This window comes from Rhyacophila brunnea, unplaced genomic scaffold (assembly GCF_057557595.1).
Source record: "Rhyacophila brunnea isolate RB1 unplaced genomic scaffold, BYU_Rbru_1.0 scaffold_9, whole genome shotgun sequence".
Classification (NCBI taxonomy): Eukaryota; Metazoa; Arthropoda; class Insecta; order Trichoptera; family Rhyacophilidae; genus Rhyacophila; species Rhyacophila brunnea.
This window is the reverse complement of record NW_028233361.1, coordinates 12,264,945-12,284,019: the sequence shown is the minus strand read 5'-3', so window position 1 is coordinate 12,284,019 and position 19,075 is coordinate 12,264,945.

Sequence of the window (19,075 nt, the reverse complement as noted above, 5' to 3'; positions counted from 1 at the left end):
AAGATGGTGGTGTCCAGGCTGATAATAATGATGAATTATTATAAAGCTAATTATTGTTGACCAATTGTTCTTTTGTGAAATCGAAAACTAAAAAGTCAATAACCGTTTTAATTGTTTACACTTGAGTTTAAGATATTTTTAGTTTAGTTTTCATGAACTTAGTGAATCCAACGCAATATGAGCCGTGTATTAAAATAAGTTGTTATTAATAGAAATCTCGCTTGAATGTTAAACGTCTAAAATTATCGTCAAAATCTGTTTGTCGAAAATCTCACGGTGAATTTAATTTTCCTTTGTAACGAGATGAGATCAAAATAAATCTCAAAGAAATTGCGAGTTTTATCTTAAGGTTTTGTGCAAATTTTTTTGCAAAAATTAAATATAAAAAGAAAGTCTCCGACGTCAAGAAAATTTAATTTGAAATGATCTTTATAAAAAAGAGGACTCCGTGGCCGGCGGGTTATTGATCCAGTATGTATGTACCTATTAAATTATGCAGAGATTTTTTTTTGGGTCACACTTTTTATTCATAATATTTGATTTTGTTAGAAAGATGTTTTTGATAAAATAGAACGTTAAAAAAAAAACCACACATGTTAGCGATTTTTTACGGGTATTAAAATGTTTTAAGTGCTTGAGTTCTCTTCCGGATGAAAGAAAAAAAAACTTCACCGCAGTAGAGATGTTTTGTTGATCTGGTCTGTGAAGTCTCTCTGCCTTCTTCTTCCATTTTTAGTATTTTTCAAACAATATAACAAACAGTGGGGATATGTAATATTATATTATCCGCCATCCTCGGAGCAGTTTTATTGAGCTAAGCTGGAAATCTTGGTGGTGCCTCTATGACCTGTTAGTTGACTAGTTTTTCTGTCTTTTTATTTGAATAAGTAAAATAGTTTTTAGATATTATTTTTTACACACACACTCCCACACACACTCCCACACACACTCCCACACACACTCCCACACACACTCCCACACACACTCCCACACACACTCCCACATACGTATATATTTAAAAGTATAACCGACAGAATGTTTCCTTTTGTGTACTCTTATTCAAATGTACTCTTCGGGCCCATCGTCATCATCATCATTTTATTTTATGAAAAGAAATACATGTAATATATATATATATATATATACACATATATTATTTTTTAACACTCCAATATAACACATAATATAAAGCAGACGAAACATTATATTATAAATGCGATATGATAATACAACGATTAATACTAATATATATGGCGTATATTATATATTACAAGTTTGATGATATCTATTTTAGGTCAATCAAATTTAATGTCAAGTGATATAATATAAAAATGTCAGTAGCATTGCGGACGTGCAAGAGGTATTATAACTTGCAATGTAGACAACGTCTGTACATAATTAATCCAGAGTTATCAGAATTACTTCAAATCGTGTAAAAGAACGAAGATATGTTATGGAGTTAACTAACTGGAATAGAAGTTTCGGTTTCGAAGCTCTGCTTAGAGAATTCTAATGTATATTAAAATAAAACGATTGCTCTGTAAACATTGAATTTCGAAGAGGAAACATCTCCCGAGACGCAATAATATTTTCTGCCAATGGTATTAATAATTGCAACATTGCATAAATGATTCGCTTGAACTGCATTTAATGCCCCACTTAGGAGAAAGTAGGTTTCTCAGTTGAAAAGTGCATTCGTCGTAGAATTTTCCGTCAGAGCGTAAACTGTTTTCTCTGTTTCCGCGAACTACGTCTTTGCTTACCCAACGTAAGCTTATTACTAAGTAAACCCCTGGTTGAATAATATATTTTGCAGGTATTCGAAAGAAATTAGTTATATAATAACTCAAAGGGCGGAGAAAAAGCTTAAGACGTTCTTTCTGTTTTCATCTTCATTGTTAAATTCCACTCCCAAATGAGAATGACTACAAGAGGTGGTTAGTAAAGTATGGAATTTCCGAAGCGTATTAAGTTGTGAATATATTGAGATGCACGAAGCGTACTGTCACGCTATCACGGCAACAAATTTGGTCTATGGTTTCGTCATTTTGCAGAATATTTTGAACGATCACCATCTCTGTAAATTCAATGACGGAGAGTGTCAACTCTGATGTATTAGTATTTTGAATTATTATTATTGTTCAATATTCATGCTAATTTCAATTAATTTTAACAGTTTCTACGTATGCGTACGTTAAAATTACTTGCGATAATACATCCATACATAATAAATATTGAACAGAATCCAACCTGCACACCATAGACAATAGACAACATTTTTCTTAAAGAGTTTTTTTTATGTATTATTAATAACCATATTATCCTTTATTTTTCGTACAAAGTGGTTGTTAGTAATTTTTAACAATCACAAACACCCAGGCTTTGAGAAAATCACTTAAATATATTATTGTTTCCTCACCGGGCATCGAGCCCAGAGCTCCCAAATTGAAAGCCAGCGCCTTACGCACTGCACCGTGAGGCTCTTGAAGAGTATTAAAATGAGCTCCAGTTTTAATACATATTTTTTTTATCATTTACTTCTATCATGCACTTTTTAACTATGTCATTTTGTATAAAAAATGACTAAAAAAACACAAAAAACAATGTTTGTTTTCTTGATTTCACTGATACACAAAGTTAACTTAAAATATAAAAATAAATACTGAAAGAATTTACTAAATAGAAATATTTAAAGAATTATTTTTGAATTAAATTAATAATAAATGACATATTATATCAGTTTTAGTAATTAGTGTGCCTTTTTAAGTGATCTTGCAAAATCCACCATGTCTTCACTAAGTTAACGTTAAACGCAGTACCTAGTAACAACAATAATGTCATTAGCAGCGAAGGGTGGAGATAGGCTGTTAATATCAGCCATAAATACTGCACATTAAACTTAGTTATAACTGTTATAAGTATTTGTTTTTATTGAATTACGACTACAATTTACAGATGGCGTTGATTCGTTTTTAAAAATCAATTAAACCCTGCCTTAACCAAACCATAATAGCTTTGCTGTTCTTTGTGCGATACAACAAAATTGTGGACACTTTTTCATTCGTATTTATTTGTTTTTGTTTGATTAAGAATACATATTGCACATATTGTTGGTTCATTTTTTTAAATTCATTAAGCTCTGCTTAAAACAAACTATAATAGATAAAAAATATTCTATCTTTATACTATCCAAAGGTATGTATGTTTTAATTACTTAATTTTAGATATTTTATAAATAGACAGTATTTTTTGACTATTATCGATTATGGCTTGGTTTTTGGAGGGTTTAAATGAATTAAAAAAAAAATAACCAACACCATCTGTAAACTGTAGTCTTATTTCAATGAAAACAAATACGCATATCTGACAAAGTTTAGTGTGCACTATTTATGATCTTAACAGCCTACCTCCACCCTTCGCCACTGAATGACATCATATTGTGAAAACACCGTGGATGGGGTACCTATAAATGTAAAAAATCTATAAGAAGAAATAAAATAAAAATAACATTTCAATGAGTAGAGTTAATCTGCAAAGAGGAATTAATCAAAGGTAGAAAACCCTGTGCCAACATTAGAGCTGTTAATCATTTTGTTTGTGTAAAGGTAGCCGTTAATTGGTGTTAAATGTTTTTCTTAATGTCAGGTCGGCTGAATCATTAATGCCGTAACGAAAACAGTTCTCAACTCTGTAAATCGAATTTATGGTGCTGGAAAATGAAATCGATCCGTCCCACCTAACTTTGAAGCGATAAATGATTATTGTTTGTTTTACTGAGAACGTTCAGATATACGACTTACAAGGGACGGGTGCTGATTGAACACGGATCTATTATCAAATTATTAGATTTGGTAGTATTAAATAACCAACTACTTATTTGATGTTGGTTAGTAAATCTTTGAAATCATGTAACCAGTTTGTATGGTGTTACCTTTCGGCAACACGGTGTATTTATTATTATGATGGAGTGGCCTTATGGTGGAGACGTTACAGAAGAAATTTTTGAGACTCCTTTACCCTGATTTCAGACGGGACACCGGTGTCGCGCTCGTATATAATAAGGAGGCCTTTGTATTCGAATAAAGGGGACTTTGTATTATGTTTATGAACGCCCAGAGCTAATTAGTCAACGCATAATTTCGCGATATAAATTAGAACATAAAACTGGCTGCGATCATAAAAACATATGTACCGGCGGCTTGAGAATGTAGCGGCTGACGGAAAAGTGTACCGTACACGCTTTGACTCATTAACATTAACTCGGGGCTTTCATAAACATAATACAAATACCCTTTTGTTCGAATACAAAGACCTCCTTATTATATACGAGCGCGACACCGGTATCCCGTCTGAAAGCGGAGCTACTTTCGGCTGTATGGATATTATCCGTGGCTCTCTCTTGGATATGCTCACATACTGTAGCTTAAAATTTAGAAGGGATCTTTATTTAGCTACATATTTTTTTCCGACTTATCATCATCATCAGGAGCGCGACAACGCGGTGTGGGTCCTGGCCTCCTCCAACAGCTCCCTCCACCTGTCCCTATCCAGTGTGGCCGCTTTCCAATTCGGTACTCCCAGAATACGGCAGTCACTGGCAGCTCCATCCAACCAGCGAATCTTTGGCCTGCCTCTTCTTCTACGCCCTATTGGATTGCTGGACATCACTCTCTTTGCCGGTTCATTGTCATTCATACGGTGAACATGACCTAGCCAATCTTAATTGATTGAACTGCGCTGCAATCTTCGTTTTCATTCTTCATTTTCCGACATATACGCGTCGTAAATGGAAACTCTGCCATTCTTGGTGGTGTTGGCTTCTGTGTCTCTGATAATTATCTTAGGAATCGAGGGCAACCGTTGTTTGTTCTCCCAAGGTGCATAAGTAACTTGCTATTAGTGATGCCAATTGGGAGGGCAATGACCATGTTTAATGAAATCGGTTCGGATATTGATATAATCCACTTACGTGAGGGTGAATTTAGGTGGACGTTGTTTTATAAGTTTTTAAGATAGGGTCTATCAATAGTTCGCTCTGTGTGCTTCCATCTAATTTTATTTATGTTATTTTATTTCTTTTCTTATTTATTTGTTATTTTTTTACTTATTGTATTATTAACTCAAAAATTGTTAACACTTATTTTATGTCATGTCGTGAACGCTTTAAATTTATAATTTGTTATGTCCATTAGGTATATGTAAAATAAATAAATTTGAATTATTCTTTATATTTTTGTGTGAATGAAATTTTATTTAAAAAATGCGATTCTCTAATATTGGATAAATTAAGCTAAAAAAGATATAGGTTTTATTCAAAGATGTCACTGTTAACCTATATTAATATTTAACATTAAATGTGATCGATAAGAAAAGTAATAATATGTACCTACATAGGGTTGACATCATGCATTTCAGGGTTAACATGCCCAGTGTTCAGAACTCTATATTTATGATAGTATTGTTGTTCAAATGTTATATAGTCAAAATATACACAAAATAATCGGTGTGTGTACTTATGTACGCGCGTTAGAAGTTATACTTCTTTGACGTAAGAAAACAAAAACAAAACTTGTGATAAACTAGATTCTTTGACTAACTCTTAATTATCTTGTTAAATTACACAGTCAAGAAAAAGTGCCGCCTATTGGAGCGCCGTTGGTTTATTTCAATACACTTTAATTTATATTACTAATTATATAATTATTTCTCGTTGTTTTTATTTTTAAAGTAACTATCACTCTGACGTTTAATCGTTTGTTTACGTAAGGAATTGCAAATGGCCGACAATAATATATTCGCTGCCTAGGCAACGGAACAATTCTAAACTATAATATATAGGAGATAATCGTCTTGCAGTATAATACTGTGGCGTAAAGGTAGTGCGTTCTGCTGATAACCGAATAATCGGTGGTTCGAATCCAATCGACTGCGTTTTTTTTGTGTGAAAAAATAAATTATGTGTTACATGTCACACGCCAAAAGTACACTCTGATCTGATTTCCCAAACATGCCAATAGAAATATAACTTCAAAAATACAAAAAATGGGTAAAATGATACTGAATACCCTTAATTTTGCCTCAAATACCATTTGGAAAACGCTACTGTAGAGCCATCACACTGTGTTTAACCTTAGCGATAGGTGTGAGGGCCATGCGCCTACTCACTAACTCTGCTAGTCTCTGATACATATTTTTTAAAAACTATTATCCCTCCCCCTTCTCTCCCTTTCTCTCTCTTTTTACAAAAGCAGATGTTTTAATATTTGGCGGGTGCACACCAAACATATCGTAATAGCAATGACAACAAAATCGAAGCAACATGATGCTACAGATCAATACTCATTACCTACATTCATACAATTTCCCATAATAACTTAGGAACATAACACTTTTATATACAGTTTGCTGGCTTTCTGTCATTTTTCAGTTAAACATACCAACTATATAATTTTCTGGTTTCACTTGATTCAAAACTATTGAATGCAACACAATATTAATGATTTTTGTTTTTGCAATTTTTGAAAATTTCGTATTAATGTTATTATTTAATTTAAAATTATACTAAAGGTTGTGATCTATGCATACTTACATTATAGTAATGTGAAGAGACATTCGCATGGTTGCTCTTATTGTACATAAAAAAAATTGAAAAAAGTCTATAGAAAATAAAGTCTCTATTTGAACATAAGCATTCCCTTCATAGAAACTTACCCCCTAATTACTGCGCGACCTCAGATCACAAGTTACAGGTTAGGATGCGTCGAGGAAATGTAAGGGGGAGCTTTTTCCATTATTATTATCCTTTTAAAGGTTGTCATGTATCTAATACAGGGTCGAATATATCACATGGGAGGTAAATGGGGTGAAATATAATGTTATTAATAGCAATTGTTACATGCTGAAGGTTTAAAAATATATTTTATTTAAAAATAACACAATATAATATTATGATTATATCTCTGATTTGTTACTGTAAGCGCTGTTGTTTATATAAATATTATTAATACTGTTATCTATTACTTTGTTTTCCTTTATTCCCAGATCATGTTATCGACTCTCATGCACTCTCTTGAAATTGAAATTTGTAAAATTAAATTTATTTGAATATGAATTTGCGTTATGTTATGCTAATTGGAAGGGTATTAGCAGTATTCGACTGAAATGATTCACATATCGATATTTTCCACTTACGTGTGAGTGAGTTCAGACGAAAGTTATTTTATAAATTCTTATAAATAGAACATATTTAATACATACTTAGTTAGATATTATTATCATACACAAGTAAAGCAAAAATTAATACACTTGTACCTACACAAACGCTTTTTTTCCCAAAATAATCATTTTCTATGTAGGAAATTGGAAAAGGTTAAACAACCCTATGTGAATTTATTTATGTTTACTGAACACATCCTATTTTACTTGATACAATATTTCACATCGATTTTTATAGCTTAAAATTAACTAATGACTTACGTACTTTTGACCCAATTAAATAATGTTATAAAATGGTCAGTAAATATAATTTTCAACGAAATATTCTAGCACCCATGCATATTATAATAATAAATTCACATATTTATATTATAAGTGTCCATTTTATTTATATAGATATGCTTTTTTCTTATAATAATATCGGTGTTTTAATCGTTAGGTAGGTTTACGTTTATGCAATATAATTTTTATCGGTGTGAGAAAATGAGGGGGAGGAAGGAACAGAAGACATCTGGTAAATTTCTAAGTCATACTAATAAAGGGTGGGAGTTCTTAATTAGGACATCATGGATAGTGGTTTGTGATTAATTATATTTTAAAACGTTTTCATTTCGTTGTGTTCAATTTATAATAAATACATTATTATATTTAAGAATGTAACTCTGTAAGAACCTCAGAAACATACATACATATACCGACTCAAGGGCATACATGTAAGGAATTTTCTGCATGAATACAAATAAAATTGTATCATAGACAATGATGTGGGTTCCTGCATTCCTTTTTTATTCAGGCATATTTAATATGCGCGGTTCTGATGTTATTCCAAATTAATTATGTCGTGATTAATCACTAATATGGATATTTTCGATACTGTGGTTTTCAAAACCTGAAAATTTTTATTTTTAGTTAGATCCTAACACCCTATGAAGTATACTGAGCTTTGAGAACATTTGTTTGCAACGGATACTGGGTGTGCAGTGGTATCACTTTAGGAGGAACGAGATAAGACAGAAAACCAAGCACCTCCTCATCAAACTAATACTGAAGATGGGTCGTTCTGTTATGTACTAGTGATGAGTACCTTGAGGAAAGCAGGTGATCTGGCTGGCAGGTAACCTATATGGTTTGATGGTATTAACCTTCCTTAAGTTCTTACCAGAATTGGGACACTCTGTGAAACTCTTTGATGTAATTCTTCACAGTTTTCTTGTACATTTATAGACTGTACGTCTTGAAGGTAATTTGTCAGGAGATTTACCTTCTAGCATGCTTGAGCGGTGGACGTGTATCATTGATTGTGAACACGGGGAAGTAATAGGGTTTTACGTAAAAGTAAAACATTACTATTTATTTCAGTAATAATTTTAGTGCAACGTGTTTGACAGACAGAGGTTACGTGCTGTACAATGGTTGGAGACAAAATACAACAGGGATGAGGTTCCCTGGGATTATAAATGATTCACTTTAATGGGTTTTTGACTTGAACAAACTCCACTTTGCATTTGCAGGTGTTCATTATCACATCTACTTACATCAACAATAAATAACACTGATAATGGTTAATGAGTTTTCTAGCTCGGGTAAAAAAAGGTTAAAGAGGGTGTACAAAAAATAGAATACACAGAATACATACAAAAGATACACACGTGTGCAATTAATGTAGATAACAGATTGCTTTACCCCTAGTGTGAGTATCAAACATAAGCTCGTAAATAATATTGATAATTACCAGTTAAGTGCATTTTATGGTTCATTTCATGTTTACAATAGGGTAAAAGCAATATAATAATGAATGCAGGTGTCTGTAGCCAAAAGGGTAGATAACAGATTGCATGAGCTCGTAAATAATATTAATAAAAAAACACTTAAGTGCATTTCTTGGTTCACGTCAAATGTTTTAAAAGAGGGTGAGAATATGCACGTGTTCAAATCAACATAGATAAAATATTACTTTGGCTTTAAAGTGCTACTTGTATAACAAATAGATATATCATCTTATTTATTTCTGCAGGTGTGCATTGGTTTAAAACGTTATCTCATTAATTTACTGTTTTTAGGTGGTGAACTGAATGTTGTGATACCCTTTTGAACATTTATTAAGTTGACACAGTCAAGTAGGTACATAAATGTTTATATTATATTGTTTATTTTAAAAGCTTAAAGTTTATATGATGCTATAATCAAATGGTATTGTAAATTAAATAGATGTGATGCCTTATAAGTGTACACAACAGTTCGACTGGCATCCCTGTTCTTCAAGACAAGCTTATGACAGCGTCCTGTATGGCCGCTAAGTACAGTATACGGGTCGCTACACGAAGAAGACTGGCGGACGACAGAGATCCTTGAGGCGACGTGTGGTGTCTATATTCTCCAGCTTAGGGGTGAACATGGACGAAGAACAATAAGTTTCATGAAATACTCGTACATACAAATACATAATATTCTTCTGCTATCTGATTACAATATTATTTATACAATGAAATAATAGGTACTTACTCAACACTTTAGGTTTCAGATATAAATCTTTGTATTAATTATACATTTAAGAAAATACGTCTTATAATAATATACATTACTGACAGGATAATAGTATAAGAAAACAATGTCGCCATTATTATCAACACGAGTTCATGGAGTGTAATCCAATATTATGAATAACATGCGTAGGTATATCTTTTCCTAGCTACATACCTAAGATGTACATAACATTATAAATATTTAGGTGCTGTTTTTTGCTTTAAAATAGTTGACTATGTGGAGATATGAAAGTTTCACCTGATTATTGTTTTACACAATTATATTATATACCGTGCGTACAACTATGATATTTTAACCGTCATTTTAATAATAAAATAATTACAAGATAAAAAGAACTTTTTATATACGAGGTTTTTAATTTTCTGTTGAATCATAATGTAAACATGACAATTCTATGTATTAGTAAAAACTTTTTATTGTACTTGATAGAAATACTGAAAAAAATAAATATATAATACAGAAATGTCATTTTGACATTTCATATTGATTTCCATAGTAACGCACGTATATATTAATAATTTAGTTGCTAGGACCCACTTAGCAACCAATAATAGTGAGTAGTAAATATTACTTTTAACGAATTTTTTCCGAAACATACAAAACAGAATTAACTGAAAATGAATTCAATTCTGCTTAAAGATAGCCAAAAGTATTAAAAGAATGCACTGTCGTCGTGTTCTGATATATTCTAAAAGTTTCAAATGTCTATCTAGTTGGGAAGTTAGTTCAAAATCTTGGACAAACAAGAAAAAATTTGTACGGAACAAACAAGAATACGAGCTAATAAAAAAATGGTTATTAACCATGAATTATTATGTAACACAGATGTGATATAATTAATTAATAGTGAATTTTAACGAATATCACGGAAAGTTTGCTGTAAAGCAAAATGCCGTTTATTTAATCATTTATTTACATAAAAATCTATAGGAATTTTATAGGAATAGTTCCAATTCTAGAAAAGAGTTTTGAGTTAAAATTGCATTTTATTTACTTAAAAATCACATTTCTATTACAAAAATAATTACAAAATAAAAAGAACTTTTTATATATTCAACGTTTTTAAATTTTCTGTTGAATCCTATAAACTTGACATGACTAGCTTAAACGATCAAAAAAATTTGTACTTGATAGAAATACCGAATAATGAAATGTCATTTGATATTGATTTCCATAGTAACGCACGTATATATTATTTATTAATTTAGTTGCTAAGACCCCCTAGCAATCAATGATGGTATCCAAATAACTTTTCATACAAAACAGAATTAACTAAAAATTAATTCAATTCTACTTAAAGATGGCTAAAAGTATTAAAAAATGCATTGGCATCGTGTTCTGATATATTCTAAAAGTTTCAAATTTCTAGCTAGTCGGAAAGTTAGTTAAAAATCGATTGTAAGATTTGTACCGAACAAACAACCACCGGACAAATAAGAATACGAGCTGAGAAAAACGTTGTAATAATAAATCGCGTCGGGATCAATTTGAAGTAGTACTATGTGCAATCCTTATTTTAAATGAGAAAGCACTTTTGAAAAATGTATTGGTCGAGTAGTTAATATTGTTATGTGTATTTTTTGGGGATTTTTATTTTATGATGCAGGTTCACTTCTATCTCCAATAATCTTATATTATTTGCTTATTTTTTATACTACATATATTTTTACAGGCAACATATTTTTACACAATATGTCGGAAATATATTATCTATCAATATATCGATTATTTTTTTTTATCATGTTATTGTAGTGAAAATTCGTAATAGTGTACTCATTTAACCTATGGACATAAATAAGTATGAGCAAAAATGAATACAAATAATACAAAATACCTACACGTTTTAATAATATAAAGCAGTGTTGGTACTTTACATTATTTTGAAGGTAAATGGATCAGTGCTTTGCAAACTTTTCGGATATTAATCTGAAGGATAAAAAAGGTTTCGAGGGAACTGATAAAAATTCTCCGAAAAGCCTACTTATACAATGCCAAGAACTTAAAAGAATGAGCATAAAGATTGCCGGCGTTTGATGGAGGTTATTCAGAAATCGTTTTAAATTCAGAAGATTTGAAAACATACACATATAATATAACTAGTTAAAAATTCTTTTATAAACAAAACATAATAATATGTAATTTACTTTCCTATTTATATATATATGTATCACAGGCATTAAGAAAATCACTTAAATGTATTGTGACCTCACCGAGATCGAACCTGGAGCCCCTGGATGAAAGGCCAGCGCCTTACACATTGGAATAAGAGATCCTGTATTGCCATGTGTCCCGTATTTGAATCGTGGGTCTGGCAATTTCATATGTTGTTTTTTCAATGTGTGTTTGTATACCTTAACATTTATTTATCGTATAAACAAAACATCGTGTGAAGGCCCATATGATCTTCTTAGAATCGGATACAGTAAGACGAAAAAATGGTCCATACTCTGTATCCGTATATCGTGGGTCCCAGGTTCGAATCCTGGGTCTGGAAAATTCACATGTTGTTTTTTAAATTTGTGTATGAGTCAGAGTATGGACCTAATAGGTTGAGCAAGTGGCTGACATCTATTTCTCGTAAAAACAAAAAAATCTGTTAATACAAACCTCCACTCTGTGGAGGCCCATATGATCTTATTAGGACCGGACATGGTCGATAAAAAAAACTCTGTATCCGAAAACACATTTAGACGTGACATTCGAACCCTAAAACTTTGGCTTAGTCTACCACGGCGGGCGCCATAACCATGATTGGGTCTTCAATCGCGTTGACCTTGGTCACCTTCCAGAACACAGGTATATTTACGAAGTACGGTTGTTACCCATTCGCTCAACACAAATAGTGTGTGTAAGCCATCCGCTCATTTCATTAGACTCACTTTCGGCCACAGGATTCAAAATTTACACCATCAAGCTCCTAATAATTTTGTGTCCGCCTGTTATTGGGACATCACATATTTTTTCCCCTATACTATATTTGTGAATGAATGATTGAATTGATTGAATGATTCTGTTGGTTGATAAATAAAAAAAAATCGGTGTGTGTACTTATGTACGCGCGTTAGAAGTTATATTTCTTTGGCGTAACAAAACAAAAACAAAACTTGTGATAAACTAGATTCTTTGACTAGCTCTTAATTATCTTGTTAAATTACACACTTAAGAAAAAGGACCGCTTATTGGAACGCCGTTGGCTTATTTCTATACACTTTAACTACTTATATATTACTAAATTATATAATGGTTTCTCTTTGTTTTTATTTTTAAAGTACCAACTGTCACTCTGACGTTTAATCGTTTGTTTACGTGAGGAATTGCAAACGGCCGACAATAATAAATTCGCTGCCTAGGCAACGGAATAATTCTAAACTATAATATTATACTGTATAATCGTCACGATTGCATTATCATAATGTGGCGTAAAGGTAGTGCATTCGGCCGATAACAATCGGTGGTTCGAATTCAATTGAGTGCGTTTTTTTTTCGTGTGAAAAAATAAATTATGTGTTACATGTCATACGCCAAAAATACACTCTGATCTGATTTCTCAAACGCGCCAAAAGATGTATAACTTCAAAAATAAAATAATTGGTTATTAAAAAAATGTATCCTCAAAATCATATTACCAACATTCACTATATTAAATAATGGTAAAGCTTTGGAGTATTAACCAAGCGCATAGTCGTGCCGTTTACTTTTGCCCAACAGGGACATGTGACACGTCTGCGTGACTTTCAATGTCAACCGTGGAATGCGGAGATCACTTCAATAGTACCCAAATTTTATTTAAATTACAAATAAATATAAATAATCTCAATAAAAAATGATTATTGGTCGCATCACATGGCATTCATATGATCCACCTAATGAACAAACATAAATAAAGAATATATTTTTTAATTATAATTTCTATGGTCTCTACAAGCTGATATAGAGCTTTGCGGCCTCATGAAGAGGTCTAATTTTACAGTTTTTTTTGTCAAGAAATACCTTTAGATTCAAACAGATATTGAAAAACAACTAATGTGATTTTACCAGATCCAGGATTTCAACACGACTTCGTTACCGCTTGTCCAATGCAGGCACAAATAAAAGAAGATATAATTATTTAAAATTAAGCGGTTTACTGCTTAAAAATACCGTATAAAATTGTTTCATGTTTGTTGATTGAATTATTGTTTAAAAATTTCAGATGACGTTAATTCCCCGATACTATCTTGTGTTAATATTATCTTAAGCCCTTTCCAGACATACATATTATGCATACATAGAAATTATACAATGTTTTGTATAATATACTTATACAATATTTTTTTTAATCATTTCCTTTAAATTAAATGTAGCTTAGATAATATTCTTTCTATTGGCCATGTCCGATCATAATAAGATCATATGGGCCTCGACAGAGCGGAGGTTTGTATCAACTTTTTTTTTTGTTTTAACGAGAAATTGATGTTAGCCACCTGCTTATTCTATTAGATCCATACTCTGACTCCAAACACAGATTGAAAAATAATATGTGTATTTACCAGATCCAGAATTCGAACCTGGGACCCACGGCATTATAAGCCGACGCGTACGTCGCTCGGCCATGGTGGGCATCAAGTTTATTATGTTATATTTTAATCAGTTTGTGTTGTTTTTTTGTAATTCAAAACAGGCCAAACTTCTATTACGTTGATGAATATAGATTTGGATACATTGGATTTGGATTGGTTACATCGTTCAAATTTGCTCGTTTTATTTGAAACAACATTTTACAAGACTAAGTGTCGCTACTTCCGATGAAACAGTAAAAAAAAATCGCGTGAATATGGCTATACTATATTGATTGTTAGTAAGTTTACATTATTACGTTGGTAATTATGCCGCAGATGTCCGCATGAGCTTTCATATTTTTTTTAACGAAAACAGTTTATTGTATGCAGATAATTATATAAAATACCTTTTTCTGTCGGCGTGGATGCTTTTCTATCCAATAATTAATTGTTGATTTAAGATTTAAAATTTTCATACATTTTGATGTATCATTATCACAAACTAAGATTATATTAGGTTATATTTGGTTGGGGTAGTTTAGGTTAGGTTTGGTTTGGTCTAAAAAGATAGTTATACAATCTAATGTGGGCATCTGCGGCATACCTATAATGTTTTCCATCCGCTGCGCCATACAAACAAAACAAAAATGTATTATATGTATGTTGGTATGGATTAGGCTGTACTGCTACTTATGATATATAATATTAGGGTTGTTTTATGTTTATTATACGTCGAACCTGTAATCGACGGCACCAGACGCGGGATCTTCGACGCCGGGCCATCCCGATCCCGCCTTGTAACAGCGTTATAAATAGTATAAATAAAGGTGTACCGCTGGAGGTTCGCGGAGCAGGGGCGCGCATCGACGGGTCGATACCGCATCACGTGGCCTGCCCGGGCACGAGCTCCCCCGTCCTGCCGCCCCCTGCCCTCGACGCACTCTTCGCTCAGGCCCATCGCGCCGTCTCCCTCTCGTCTCCTGGCTGCGAGACCACACTCTTGCTCCTTTAGCCGAGATCGGAAGTGGTCTTCAGATTATCGTCGGTCGAGATACGTGGTGAGATTTCCGTAATTAAAAGAAAAAACCTTCAGCCCATTCCCCACGTCGACTTTTTAAACTTAATAATATATAAACGACTTAAACGGTTTATTCAAATTGAATTTATTAATATAATATTTGATTCCCTATATGTAATATAAAATCAATTAAGTTAAAATATTATATTATTTTCATAAAAAAACTATTAATGCTCTAGGAAATTATTTTTGATTATTGTAAGTATATCACGAAATTGTTATCACTAGAATTAACTAAAGCTTTCAAATAAAATACTTGCTTTGACAAATCATAGAGATTACAATCATAGATATACATTTAAATAAATTATTTCTTGATAAAACGATGACAGAAGATTTACCAAAACAAATGAAGGTAGCATTTTCTACCATTGCTTGCATAAGTACCAGTGGCGATGGGTGAAGGTAGGCTATTAAGGTTCGACATATCGCACCCCCAGACCTACACTGACGTAAGTCTGAATTTTGCTGTTTTGAGTTATGAATGCAGTTCAATTATATTTCAATTATAATCTCAGGAGAACACTGGCATATCTCAAAAAAATATTTAACGATATATACCCCTTCAAGTGTTATTATAAATAAATTTAGTCAAATATCGAGAAGAACACTCCAGTAATTCTGATAGGTACTCTTAAATGAATCCCACTAGAAAGATATATTTTTTTCCAATTCTACGAAAAATGGACATTGTAAAGCTTTAAACAATAAATCAAGTACCATAAACATGGTTCAAAAAGTTTGTTTCGGCTCTCCTGGAAAATGGCTAAATTTGACTTACTTCAGTGTAGGTCGGGGGGTGCGATATATATACACACTAAACTTTATCAGTTATACTAATTATTAATTGTTTTCATTTAACTAAGAATACATTAAAATTTATGGATGGTGTTTATTGGTTATAATTAGTAGTCAGTTTTTAAAATTCAATTAAACCCTACCTGAGCCAAACCACAATAATTTAGATATGTTATGAGCGATCCGTCAAAATTAATGCACTCCTTTTAAGTCATATTATTTATATTTTGTTTTCGTTGAATTAAGAATACATATCACAAACGGTGTAGGTTAGTTTTTTTAATTCACCAACCCGTGCCTAACCAAACCATAAACGATAAAAAATATTCATCTATTTACAAAATATCCAAAATGATGTCTGCCTTAATGGCATAAATTTAAATATTTTATGGATAAACGAATATTATTTGATTATTATCTAATGTGGCTTGGATTTGGTAGGGTTTAATTGAATTCTAAGAACTGACAAAACTAACGACACACTGTAGTTTTACGTTTGACTGACAAACTTTAGACTGCACTATTTACGTCGGATCTTAGCCTACCTCTACCCTTCGCCACTGATAAGTACCTATTGATATTAAATGCATCACACCAAATTTTCTCCAGTAAGGAGTAGTACCGGGAAGCTAGTATTTTGTTAAATATATAGAAATACAATTATTAATAAATAAAAATAAATAAAAATAAATAAAAGACATTATGATAATAAGACAACTATGTTCTAATCAGTTAAGTTACATAAAACAATGATAGATGTTACTGTTGGGTTAGGTACCGACTTTGCAACTACGAGTAGCTCTCAATAATTATCACACCATTTTACTAGTGGAGGGAGAAGGAGACTTAATAATATTGATGAACTAAAACATTATTGTCCAGCTTCTTGTCCCTACTAGACATACGAAAAGCAGTCACACTTTCACATTTTGATATTTATAAAACCGACTTTTTTATGTATTCTTCAACGTAAAGGATTTTTTCCTTACCGGTAGGTCTTCTATTAACATGCTTAATCCCTCGGTTCAGATTTTTCGTTTTTGTATATTATAGTCAACTAGCATTATATTGTAATTAATTTCTCTTATTTTAAAAAGCTCAAATGACAACTTGTATTTTGTTTATATTATATTATATGTGACTTATGTGATTGTAATAATTTATTATTATTATTCTGTTTTTTTGTTTAACTGTTATTATTTTGATGCGTTGATACAATATGTCATTTTATTTGTATTTGAAACTTTATTGATCAATAAATAAATACAAGTACTTACTTAAAAGAAAAAATACAAATAAATATTAAAAAATAATTATTCAAAAGTGCAGGAAGCCGACTTAACAACTTATTAATAGCCTTAATTACTTTTAATATTATTTTGATGTTCTTTTCCTCTCTAATTATAACCCGTACATTATTTCTTAAATGACTGATTATTACTAATAATTTTCTATTGTTTTTTCACTTTAACATTACGCCTAATGACATCTGTGCATTGGTAGCAGTGCAACAAACACCGAAATACCTAGGCTTTACAAAAATCACATAAATATTATAATATATTGTGCTCTAGTCGGGAAACAAATAAAAAGCTCCCGGAACAAGCCTATTTGACTATAGTTGCATCAATATTGTAGGTACCTACTTATATAATGATGCATTAAAAAACCCTGAAATGCCTTGATATTCGGAATAAATAGATAATAAAATAATAGCGCAAACGTAGATGAATCGTTTAAATATTTCATAATATATAACAGTAAATTTTGAAAGTATTGAATTATCTTTTTATATTATCTTCTATTAAATTAATGGTTTTTATTTATTTATTAAAATTTAGTTTTGAAGAAAAATGACTAAGTATCGTTTAATTTATATATTATAATAATATGACACCGTCAATTTATTTAATGTTATCATACCACGTTTCCTCTTCTTTACATACCTATTATATGACTAAAGTTTTTATAAAAATCATTTTGAAACCTTATAATTTATTTTATTGTGTTAACTGTCAATTCATGGCGGAAATGCATGGTATTATTAATTTAATTTAATAAAACGCATATTTTTATAGTACTAATTCCACTTTTATTAATTCTATCTGGACCGGTTTCGTCCGCCTCAGACAGACATTTTACACTAACGAAACCCGTCCAGATATAATTAAAAAAGTAGAATAAGTACTATACAAATTTTCGTTTCATTAAATTAAATTAATACAACATTATAATGAAGTTAACAATATTAATATTAAATTGAACATAATATAAATAGTATTGCAACTATTGAGAGTCTAAACATACGAGATGTGGCTGTAGCCTAAAAATCCCTTGTACTTTTGACAGTATAACTAATGATAATAATATCTAAAGACGAATAGAAAACGACCAATAAGTTTTGTGGAGCCTTACAATAGTCATAAAATCATAATATCTCGGTCAAATTATTAGGTGTAGATAAAAGTACCAGCTTAACATGTAGGAAAAGATAAGCAGTATACATAGTAGAAGAAAACGCGGCAGTTCGTGGCTTAGTAATCTCGCGTGCTTAGTAAAAGTACAGGTACTACCGAACTGATTCGGTAGTAGACGATAAAGTGAAGATCACCACATTGGTTGCTGACCTCTGATAAGCATAAGAAGAAGGTAATAATAATTATAATCGGACGCTTAATTAATTTATGTTGACGTCCATATTAATCTTTTTCCTCATAAATTAATTTCCTTTCAAATTTATATTAAATGTTTTTTTTTTTGATTATTTAATCTTGTTAATTTTAATATTGCGCATTAAATAAAATTTTCCTCATTTTTATTAAATTTCTGCCTTTGACATATTTATATTAATAATTCAGTGTTTTTTTTTTGTGTAAGTACATAAAAAATATTTTAGGTAAGC